This window comes from Eutrigla gurnardus (genome assembly GCF_963514095.1).
Source record: "Eutrigla gurnardus genome assembly, chromosome: 11".
Lineage (NCBI taxonomy): Eukaryota > Metazoa > Chordata > Actinopteri > Perciformes > Triglidae > Eutrigla > Eutrigla gurnardus.
The window spans coordinates 16,465,675-16,476,972 of NC_139925.1; positions in this window are offsets into that span (position 1 = coordinate 16,465,675).

Sequence of the window (11,298 nt, forward strand, 5' to 3'; positions counted from 1 at the left end):
CAAACTTTTTCAACATACATTTTATTTGCTTCAGGCTGAACAATGGCTCTGTGACCACTCCTACAGTGTGGAAAAGTAATTTTCCTCTAAATTACTAAAAAGGGGCAGTTCATCCCAAAATCTAAAAAACAAACAAAAATAGTGTAATGCTGTGTCCATTTATTCAACTGAAGCATTTATTCAAGAAGACCAGCAACAAGGGTTGTGGCATGCAGATAGCACCATACAGCTTCACTTCTACTGGAAACAGAAGCACTGAAGTCAACCTGAACACTGAAGTTAACATTCATACTGGGAGAGGTAGCTACAGCAGCTAGGCAGCTACCTCTCCTAGCATTAATGTTTACTCCAGTGTTACTGTCAACTTCAGTGCTGAGTCAGCACTTTTTTAGCACTGCTGACGTTTCCAGTAGAAGGGTATGACGTGCACCTCCCAAAAATCCTAGACGCGCGTCGCGGCAACGCAACACCAACGCAGCGGCATTGGCTGTGATTGGTCCGCTAACTACATCCGCTGGAGACCGCTTTTCCGTTTTGTTTTTTTGTTTCGTTTTTTTGTTTCCACTCATAAACACCGCCATTTGAACTTTTAATGCTTTTATTGTTTGCACCTTGTCCACAAAATTGTGGATGTTTAAAGCCAGAAGGTAAACTAATAGGCTATAACGAGGCTAACGATGATATACGTCAAGAGTCTCGGTCGGTCGGTCAGTCTTTACAAACAACATAGCGCCATCTACCGGTGTGGCATTGAATTGCATTTCGACATGTAAACCCAAAGCAGAACCATCACGGTCTCCAAGCAACTGAGTGGCCATTGCGTGGCCATTGCGTGATCACTACGCGGAAGCATAACCAAGCCTATACTCTCTCATGAGTATGACTCAGTGACCCGCCCCCCCAACACCTGTAATTGGCCAGCACGTTACCTTTGTTCGTTGATTGGATTGGTTGAATTGTATGATCGACAAACCGAGATAGGAATAATAGAGAGTTGGCCACTCCGAGGTAAAAAACAAAACCCAAATAAAATAAACAGCTTCCAGCCCAGGGCGGGCACGGCTGACTCTGTGGGCGGGCACGGCCCGCCAATGCCCGCCCATGCCGCCGGGACTGGCTAGGCCCATCCACCTCTTGTGTGGACTTTTTATACTACATCAGTTGCAGGTAAGTTTACGTTGGAGTTATTTGAAAGCCTGCTGTGTCTGATACAGATGGTTAAGGGCGCCTTCCTGCATCAGTATCATACCTGCATCTGTCATAGAAGCCATAGAAGAGCCAGAAGATTTTAGGGAGCTGAAGTGTTACAGCTGTAGACTTCAACAGGAGCTTGACATGCAGTAATACTTTTCCTATAATTGATGTCTGCGCTAGAAGAAGCAGCTCTTGCAAGTGTGTTTGCATTGGCGACATTTTGACACCAACATCATTACAGATATTGGTCAAAAATTAAGTTTTAATTTTTACTTTGGAACATTTTTATCCACAATTAAATTGTGGACAGCTGTGGCCACTTCCAAAAAATAAAACCCTTGGGTGTCTCAGAAGAATCACCACAGACTGCTGATTATCACAACTGTATTGTACATGTGAGGCTGTAGGGAGCAGTGAGAGGCTCAGGCCTTCATTAAGTGAACTCATGAAGTGTGTGAGAGGTCAGAGCCCACGCTGTGCTGCCTAATAAGAACACCACCAACCCTCCACACCCCTCTCAGGCCCCTCCGCCCCATCAGACACTGGGCCTGTCAGTTAGCATCTCAGACCTCCTTACTGGTCCTCTGTTCCGCACCAGTAAGCCTGTGTGTGTGTGTACGTGTGTGTGTGTGTGTGTGTGTGTGTGTGTGTGTGTGTGTGTGTGTGTTCACACAGATTCTGCAAATCTAATCATTTACCATATCTGGTGTTTTTTGTCTCTTAATAGCATAAAAAAGCTGAAAAGTTGAATCTTCTAAATTAGACAGAACTTTTAGTTTAGTTTAGTTTTGTCTCACACGCATGCATGTGTGCACAGGAGGAGGCTTCTTACAGTAGCTGTAGCTTATATGTTTGCTACTTATTTGTAGATTTAGGTTTCTGAGATTGATATTAAGAACATTGATAGACGATTCTATCAGAGATAACTGAATAAAAATTCATCAGTTTTTAACACATTTGTACACAGCTGTCTCCTTCTGTGTGCTTCTCTCCAGAGTATGAGCATTGTCAGCAGACAAACAGGTACGGGAGGGGAAGAGCGAGGGGCGGTCGTCCTCAATTGATCAAGGATAGCGTCCTTGTGTCAGATGTATTTTAAAAAATGTGCTAACATGGGTCACCAAATATACTTTGGCAGCCTTAAGTATACCTGAGCAGCACTCCCAGGTGAAGTCAGTGTTTGAATAGTCTTATTCATTATCTTATACAAATTTTCCAGTCATTCCTCTAGACATGTGAACAATGTGCTCCAACAATGTGTTCAGTGTCTGTTTTATTGTTTTGACCTAAGTCAGCAGAGACGCTGCCAGACTGATCAGGCATCTGTGTTTGTCTTGCTAACATATCAAGTACTGCTGTCTATTTCCGGACTTGTGTGTTTAGGAACAGAGAGTGTAAATCACTAAGACTGGAGGCAGCAGCTCTTGGATCGTCTGTTTACTGACCACACACACACACACACACACACACACACACACACACACACACACACACAGACACACACGCGCATGCACGCGCACACACACACACACACACACACACACACACACATCAGGCTGTCTCAGCTCTGTCAGTAGCTGGCAGCCTCTCTTCTCTCTCAGACTGGAAGCTGATGAAAGCAGCGAGGTGGTTGCCGTCACTGCGGCAGTGGCAGCGAGTGAGAAAAGCCGTCATTAAGTGCTACAGCTTGTTTCCACAACAACATATCAGGGATTATTATAAAGTATCACTTCCTGGTTTGGCAACCCAAACTATTAAAGAGGAGGAGCCGGTCGGGCGCCAGTTACCTCTTATATGTATTGACTTGATAAGGCTAGAACAACAAATACACAACGGCTGCAGGAAGTCGGTCTCGTCTGGAGTTAGAGTTGAACCTCCTGTTGCACAATTGATCACTTCTCATTTTGTTTAACTTCATACGATCCTCTGAGAACTTTCACTGGCTGATCTTTCATATATTCGTATGTAGATGGCAGGTTATACTTTTTTTTATCGTAAACAGGGAAAACAGATTAAAAATATTAATATATTTTCCATACTTGTATAACTCTGTTCCTCACAGTTTGTTGAAATGCCATTTCCTTTTTTGCAAGAAGCAGCAGTGGATTTAAGGATGAAGGAATCTAAACTTCCCATCACAGCCTGTCCTGTGTGTGTGTGTGTGTGTGTGTGTGTGTGTGTGTGTGTGTGTGTGTGTGTGTGTGTGTGTGTGTGTGTGTGTGTGTGTGTGTGTGTGTGTGTGTGTGTGCACGTGTGAAAAGCATTTATTGTTAAATATGTGAACAATATGACTGGGGGTGTGATGTAAATTGGTTAAAAAGGCATTTTTTATTATTTCAGCTTGACTTTTAAAATGATGGCTTTTTGTCACTCAGACAAAGGAGACTTACTTATTGCATACTGGGAGTGTGCTTTTATTCTGAAAAGCCCATACGGATGTGACTCCCCACGGCGTAATTGCCTGCACCTGTGGCACGTCAAATTGGCAGACTTTAAATAAGCTTCCGGAGGAAACGAACGATGACAACGTATCAAGCGGGAAGGTCAGGAAGCCGAAGCAGGAACAGAGGGGACCGATCGCAGTAGCCATGCCGGAGCTGTTGTTGGATGGAAAAGCCAGGAAATAAGTGTTAGAAGGCCCCATGAAGAAGCAAGAAGAGTGATACTCTGCCCTTCTGCGTGAGTAGCGGTCTACGACAAAGCATGACCCGCTGTATGTGCGTGTGTTTAAAAGTGCAGTGACTGCCGTCTTGCTCTCCCGATAGCTCGATGTCAGCGCCCTGAGGAAGACAACGGTGTGGTGTAGCGGCGTTGAGAGGCCGGGTACACATTGCATCGACACTTCCACCGACGCCCCAAGTGTTTGCTGCAGCCCCTGCCTTTGCAGATAAGACTCTAGACTGCTTCATTAGACTCCCTCGGCCCTCAGCTTTTAGCGTCCCTCATTTTAACGTCCTTTTATTAACTGTCTTACCATTTTTTGTCTCTTACCCGTGTTTTAACCTGATTTTTTTTTCTGTAATAAACATCAGCGTTTCTGGTCTAGCATCTGTGGTCTTCTTGGTTTAGCAATTGCTGATTTTAAACCAAAGTAATTTTTATTATACCTTTTATGGAAATAACAAACATAGACTAGCTCCTCCACAAACGCACAATACATTTCTGCATCAATTTCATAAAGGAGCAGTGTGTAGGAATTATTGGCATCTAGTGGTGAAGTTGTAGATTACATCCCACTGAACAATCCTCCACCCTGTAACTATTCTTATTAAGTGATTAGAATCTATTGAAAATATAGTTATGAAATGTTTATTACATTTTTGCCAACAAATTATCCTACAAACCGTTCCTTTACGTTATTAGAGAGCAAATTCTGCTTCCTGCTTCATAAAATTGGAGAGAGTACTGGTCTGAATATTACTGTAGTTGTACAAGTTTTACTTTTATTGTTGTATGTATTTTTTTACCATGAGGTAAAAAAAATTTGATCTGAGAAAAATCTCCACAAGAACTGAAAATCAGCTGATTCATAGATGACGATTTAGATAGTGTTGTTGTGGTACAAGACGCATCTCTCTCTCTCTCTCTCTCTCTCTCTCTCTCTCTCATTAACAAATAAAAAGGGACATTTTAAAAACCATGAAACTGTCAAATGAACAACAGTTTAGTTTCATTAGACGCATCATTCTCCTTCAATCAGAAATGTGCAGACAGTTCCTCTGCCTCAGTGTCTTCTCCGCCCTCTGTCCCTCTCTGTTCTCATCAGCAGCTCTATTGACTGGCGCCTCCCAGCCAATCCTCCCTCCATCCTTCCATCTCTCCCTCCATTCTTCAGAGGGGCACAACATAAACTGATCTGCCACCCGGCGCTGGTTTGTTCCCTCTTTCACCCTTCTCGTCCATGCACAAGAAGAATACCAGCTCCTCTTCCCTCTGTTTTTCTTTCTCGTTTTGTTTCTGCTGCTCCAGGGTGAGCGGCAGGTCAGCCCTATTAGCCTTTTTTCACTGTTAGCTGCCGGCTGAACAAGACAAGCTTTTATTTCATTCACATGTACACACACACACACACACACACCAGGCAAGCACAAGCTGTTAGACTAACAAGCTCTCTAACTCATGGGGTGGCTGTGGCTCAAACGTAGAGTGAGTTGTCCTCCAACCAGAAGATCATTGGTTCAAATCTTGGCTCCTCCAGTCAAGGTGTATGAATGTGAAGCTCCTGATGTGCAGGTGCATTGATAAAAGAGACTCCGTGTTTTGTAAACTGCTTTCAGTAGCTATACAAATGCAAACCTGTTTAACTCACCTTGTTTCATTCCATGGACATTTTTTTTTTTTTTTTTTTATGTTTCACTGTTCTCTTCCTTATCACTTACAGTAGCTGCTGGTCTTTTCTGTTTGGTGATATTGCAACAGAGTAAAAATGCCCCAGTGATGGCAAAGGATCATGGGTAGTACAATTTGCTTAATAACTCTATGCTGAAGTGAGATATCTGAGGTGTCATATATTAAAGTAACCTCTATGATTCATACTTTCAGATGGTATAAAATATAGGCTAATTTTTAATGAAAAAGTAGAAGTAGTAAAAGTAGAACCTCTAAAACCATGAGTGATGTAGCTGTTTCCAGGAGTGCTTTCAGACTCTAATTGTTATCAGCCGCTCTGATTATATAGTTGTGTTGTCTTTCATTAGAGCATAGTTCTTCATACCTAGAACAAATGACTGGGTAATATTATATATTAGTGTTTTCTTTGTTTTCTTTTTCTAAAAGGACATTTCCTATGTAGCTTGAGGTAGGATAACAAACCATTATCATAAGAGTACCACCACCAGAAAACCTCTCTTGGTCCATGGGAAAAACTCTTTGATTGCTTTTGTACAAAACCTCAGCACAGTTGTTTTCAATGACCATTGAGGAAAGGTGTTGGACCTGTGTCATGATCCTTCTGCTTGTGGTGAGGCCTCAACAATTCACTGTGTAATTTTGTCTTCACCTTAGGCTCCATGAGAACAAAAGCTAATGTTACTGGCATTTCATTGTTTTCTATTTTTTGGCTGCTGGATTTGCGTCCCACAGAGGAAAAAAAGCAACGGTAATCTGAGTGGCTAGCCAAATTTGAACAGTCACTAGCCAATGTAGGTGGAGGTTTTTTTTTTTACATTAGTTTCATATAGACCTGGTCATTGCAAGTAGCAGCTAATTAACATTGTACATTTGGTTAACATAGACTTTGCTGTGGCCCGAAGTTAGCAGCCACTATTAGCATTGTACATTGGGTTAACATAGACCTGGGGTGCAGGGTGGTAGAGCGGGTCGGCCAATGTTCGGAGGGTCGGCGGTTCGATCCCCCGCCCATGTCACTGTGTCATGGTCGTTGTGTCCTTCACCCAGCTTGCCTCGTGTGAATGTGTATGACTGCTGTATGTTTGAGGTGGCCGTAGGCGCAGAATGGCAGCCACGCTTCCGTCAGTCTGCCCGAGGGCAGCTGTGGCTACTATCGCAGTTTACCACGGTATCCACCGGTATGACTGTGTGTGAATGAATGGAACCCGGAGGCCTGTCAGAGCGCTTTGAGTGTCTTGAAAAGTGCCATATAAATCCAATCCATTATTATTATTAGTCGAATAGTCAAAAAATAAGGTCCTAACTCCTATTCCTAACTCCTATTCCTTGACCTCTGGGGAAAACGTCACAGGGTTAAGGAAAAGCGATAGGAGAAGGAGGTTTTAGGAAAAGACGGCCGCAGTGCTCAGAGAATCCGACCGGATTTTCACTAAGCTACGTCATTATAACGCAGCCGCTGATGATTGACAGCCGATGATCGGCACCGGCGATTGACATGCATCTCTGCTGGAGAAACTACAATAATGGACTACAAAAAGCGTGTCATCCTCTTCTCCGCATGTTGGTTTTATAAGCAGCTTGTTCACTGACCGGCTTCAGTTTCAGCAACTCCTCCTTCCTGTTTGACCGCTGTATTTACATTTCATTTGTGGTTTTAGTTTAATTTTTGTCAAATTTGTAACATGATTGAAATAAATAAAAAATACCATTCAATTATTATCACTGTCCACACACATTTATCAACACAATTCCAATTACTATATGTCTGCATGAAAGTAATTGTTAAATATGCAAATGCGCATATCATTTGTTTTCATGAATGGCCGAGGTGTGCGGCACTTTAAATGGTGCTCTCGCAAAGGATTGTGGGTCGGCGTAATCTCCTTTCCTCTGTATAGGAAGGTCCGTTGCAACCTATGCTAAAGGAGTTCTGAAAGGAAGCATTGGAGCTCCTTTCCTTCGCATTTAGAGAATTCGAACGGCTCTTATCATGTCGGCCACTTGTTTACTTCCGGGTCACTTCTTCTGTTAGGAATCTTCCTAAGCAAAATAGACTATTCGACTGCACCCCTGGTTATTGCCAAAGTAGCAGCTAATGTTAGCATTGTATATTTGGTGAACATAGACCTGGCTGTTACTTAAGTTAGCAGCTAATATTAACATTGTATTTGGTTACCATAGACCTTGTTGTGGCCAAAGTTAGCAGCTAATATTAACATTATTAATTTGGTTAACGTAGACCTTTTTGTGGCCATAGTTTGCAGCTAATAACATTGTACATTTGGTTAACAGACCTTGTTGTGGCCAAAGTTAGCAGTAAATATTAACATTGTACATTTGGTTAACATAGACCTGGTTATTGCCAAAGTAGCAGCTAATATTAACATTGTACATTTGGTTAACATGAGCTTATTTTGGCCAAATGTGGCTGCTAATGTACATTTTGTACATTAAGAGACAAGGAAAACAAAGATCACGAGGTGGATCATCCACTGGCCAGATACCACCAGAAACAATTATCTGTGGCAGGTGTAGCCCTGTACAAAAATCACAAGTTACAGAGCATAAAAAATAATTAAAAATATATTAACATGCTGTGTTAAAAAAAAGTTCATAAATAAATAGAGTTCATAATAGTTAAACATGGTTAAAATGTGTGCTAGTTAAAAGCATAAATATAATATCTACAGTTTAATAAATAAGACTATTTACAGTTTAAAGATAAATTCATATAAAGGTCTTTAAGTTCATTAAGTCTGTAAAATATCTGTGATCCGAGAGAAAAGGAGAGAGGAAGAAGCCGTGTTTATATGTGTAACCTAACTTGTTACCTGTCAAATGTCAATCATTTCATTTCTGCTTTGCCTTTGGTTGTGTTAAGACCTCACGAGCCAATCAGAGTAAAGTCACTGTGTAAGGGGCGGGACTAGCAGCGCAGGTTAGTGCGGGGAGTAGTGAGCACGCATGAGGAGGGAAGCGGACGTTATCGACCAGAGAGCGAAGAGGAGGCATCGTGGTGTGGTTGGCATTTATCGTGAAGGTCGACTACTCGTGGTCCTGATATACACTTCTGTGTGACTCGCAAGAGGTGAATATATGCATACCTGTATTTTGTGCTATATCTAACTGTCATAGTGAAAAGAGACTTGATGTGTAACATGGTTAGCGACGTGCTAGCTAGCGGTAGCATTCGGTGCTAGTTTCTGAAGCTAAAGCAAAGCTAATGCTCATTTGACATGAGATAGCGTTTTATGTTGTGGCTCAATTCGGATAATATGCTTTAAGGAGACAGACGTTGGAGAGAGAGAGAGAGAGAGAGAGAGGTTTCCAACTGCTGTTCTGCCTGTCCGGTCCTGCTGTGCTGAGTTTTCTTCCTTGTGACTTCGCTACCACGCCATTTCCCGCGCGTGTTTGGATTGTGACTGCCATTGCCACTATCATCGTGAGACTCTCATCCACCATTTAAGCATTATTACACGAGAGGGTGTGCTTTACCGTCATTATTGTCACGACAGTGATGCGGTCAGGAACGAGGCCCTTGCGCCAAGTTCCGTTAGCATCACTGAAGTGACAATAATGACGGTAAAGCACACCCTCTCGTGTAATAATGCGATTATACAACGACCAACAATAAAAATAAAATATATTAGAAAATGATGTGGAACAATACGCTCTCAAAGTATAAGTGTTTTGCTAGTGTTTGTCCCCGTTTCAATGGAAATACATGACGTCTGGCGTTAACTAGTCCCTGTCAGCTGACAGCCAACGTCTGCAGCTGTCTCGAAACATCGCAATTTCCCAAAACTGAATAAATACCACACAAAGCAACACACAACTGCTTTGCTAGCTCAATCATGTTGTAACTAAGATATCCACTGGTAAAAATATTTTTTTCATGGACTGATATAGTTATTACATCTGCCGACTTTACAGTCATTTTAAGCTAGTAGCCTAACGTTACGGTAGCAGTTGCCATGTCAACGACTCATCAGCACAGCTGATCTTTATCTACAATGATTAACGGTTATACTGCTTTCATTAATCAGCAATTTGATAGTTTATATGATCAATTTTTAGGCGACATTTACTACATCGTCTCTTACATCTCAGTATTTATTACTTCTGCTTATTCTGCATATAGGCTACAATAGCTATATTAATCTTAATGTTCTTCTACTGTACTGATATACCAGGTGAAAATTAGCCAGGTAACATCCAGACTGTTAAACCACACAACACTTTTATTTTCTACTTTATTATGTAGCTACACACATCTCATTCCTGTATGCAACTTCACTATTTTATGTTATCTCATTTTTACACACCACGTAGTATCCAGTAACTCATCAAGGAGTTATTTGTAGAAATTGAACTGCAGACTGCCATTAAAAGAACAGTTGGTGAAACAGTTATCCATAAAGTCCATACTGGATCTCAGCCGTTTTGCAGGTGATGCTGTAGAGGTGTTTGAGGGGCTGGTCTCCGCTGGCGTGACGTTTCCACGGCTGGTGCATAGGTAGGCTACCTGTGTTGCTTGGTAACTGCTCCTGCGTAATTACTAATAAGGCGGAGTGATATTTACAGTGATGAGGCATTTTTCATTTGAGCACGGCTAGCTGTGCTTTAACGCTCATTTGAGCACATTCTAAAATGTCTGATTGACCAATCAGATTGCTCGGTCGGATCTACGTGTTGTATAATCCCCTTTTACTCCTACCAATAACACCCTGGATTTGTGAGTACTAACATACACATGCACATGCTTTTATTTTGTGCTCAGCTTGAGTGAAGCAGCCATTACAGTTTTCAGGCCCCACCAGGGTTGGGCGGTATGAGCAAAATCTTATATCACGGTATGCATCATTTCATATCACGGTAACGGTATATATCACGGTATGGTTTTTCCCCCTGTAAATTAAATGAATGGCTTAAAAATAACCATACTGTCGCATTTGATCTTTTTCCTATTTTATTTTCATTTTCTCACAGCAGCATAACATTATTTTAAAGAGTATAATAATATAATAAATAATAAGCCACAAAGAATGCGCTGGTAAGTGGTAAATGTCTGGTAAACATTTGAACTCCAGCTTTAACTTAAGCTATAGTGTGTGTGCAAATGTAAACACAGAGCTCCATCTTAATAAGAAATAAAAATAACAAATGAGAAAAAGTATGCGTCGTGATGGCGTCCGTTATCTCCCTCCATCGATGTGATTTATTGTCATATGGGGTGCCTTTGGCGAAAGACTCATAATACTGCTTTGCATGTTTTAACTTTAAGTGGTAGAAGAGGTTACCAGTGTTTCGACCTGCCGCAGCAACAGTCGCACGACACTCTTTGCAGAGTATCGCTTTTTGTTCGTTGTCGGATTTTCTAAATCCGAAAAAGTTCCACACAACAGATGTAGCGCCCTTTTTCGGAACGAGTTCCTCCTCTTCGTTCACTCTCCGCCTCCGCCATGGTTGTTATTACTCAGGTAAAGCTGTTTCTTCTTCGTCGTGCTCATGCAACCACGCAAGCAGTCTGCTGCAATGCCTGCAGTGCCCCGTGTGTCGAGGCGGTGTAATTACAGTGACTCAGAGCGATGCCGCAGACATCTGCGCTTTCTCCCGTATAAACGGTATTGCAAAATCTCTACCGGTAGACACTTTTATACCGTCACACGGTATTATACCATCATACCGCCCAACCCTAGGCCCTACAGTACCCAAGCTTCAATAAACAGGCCTGCAACGGGTTAAAATCTCATTTAA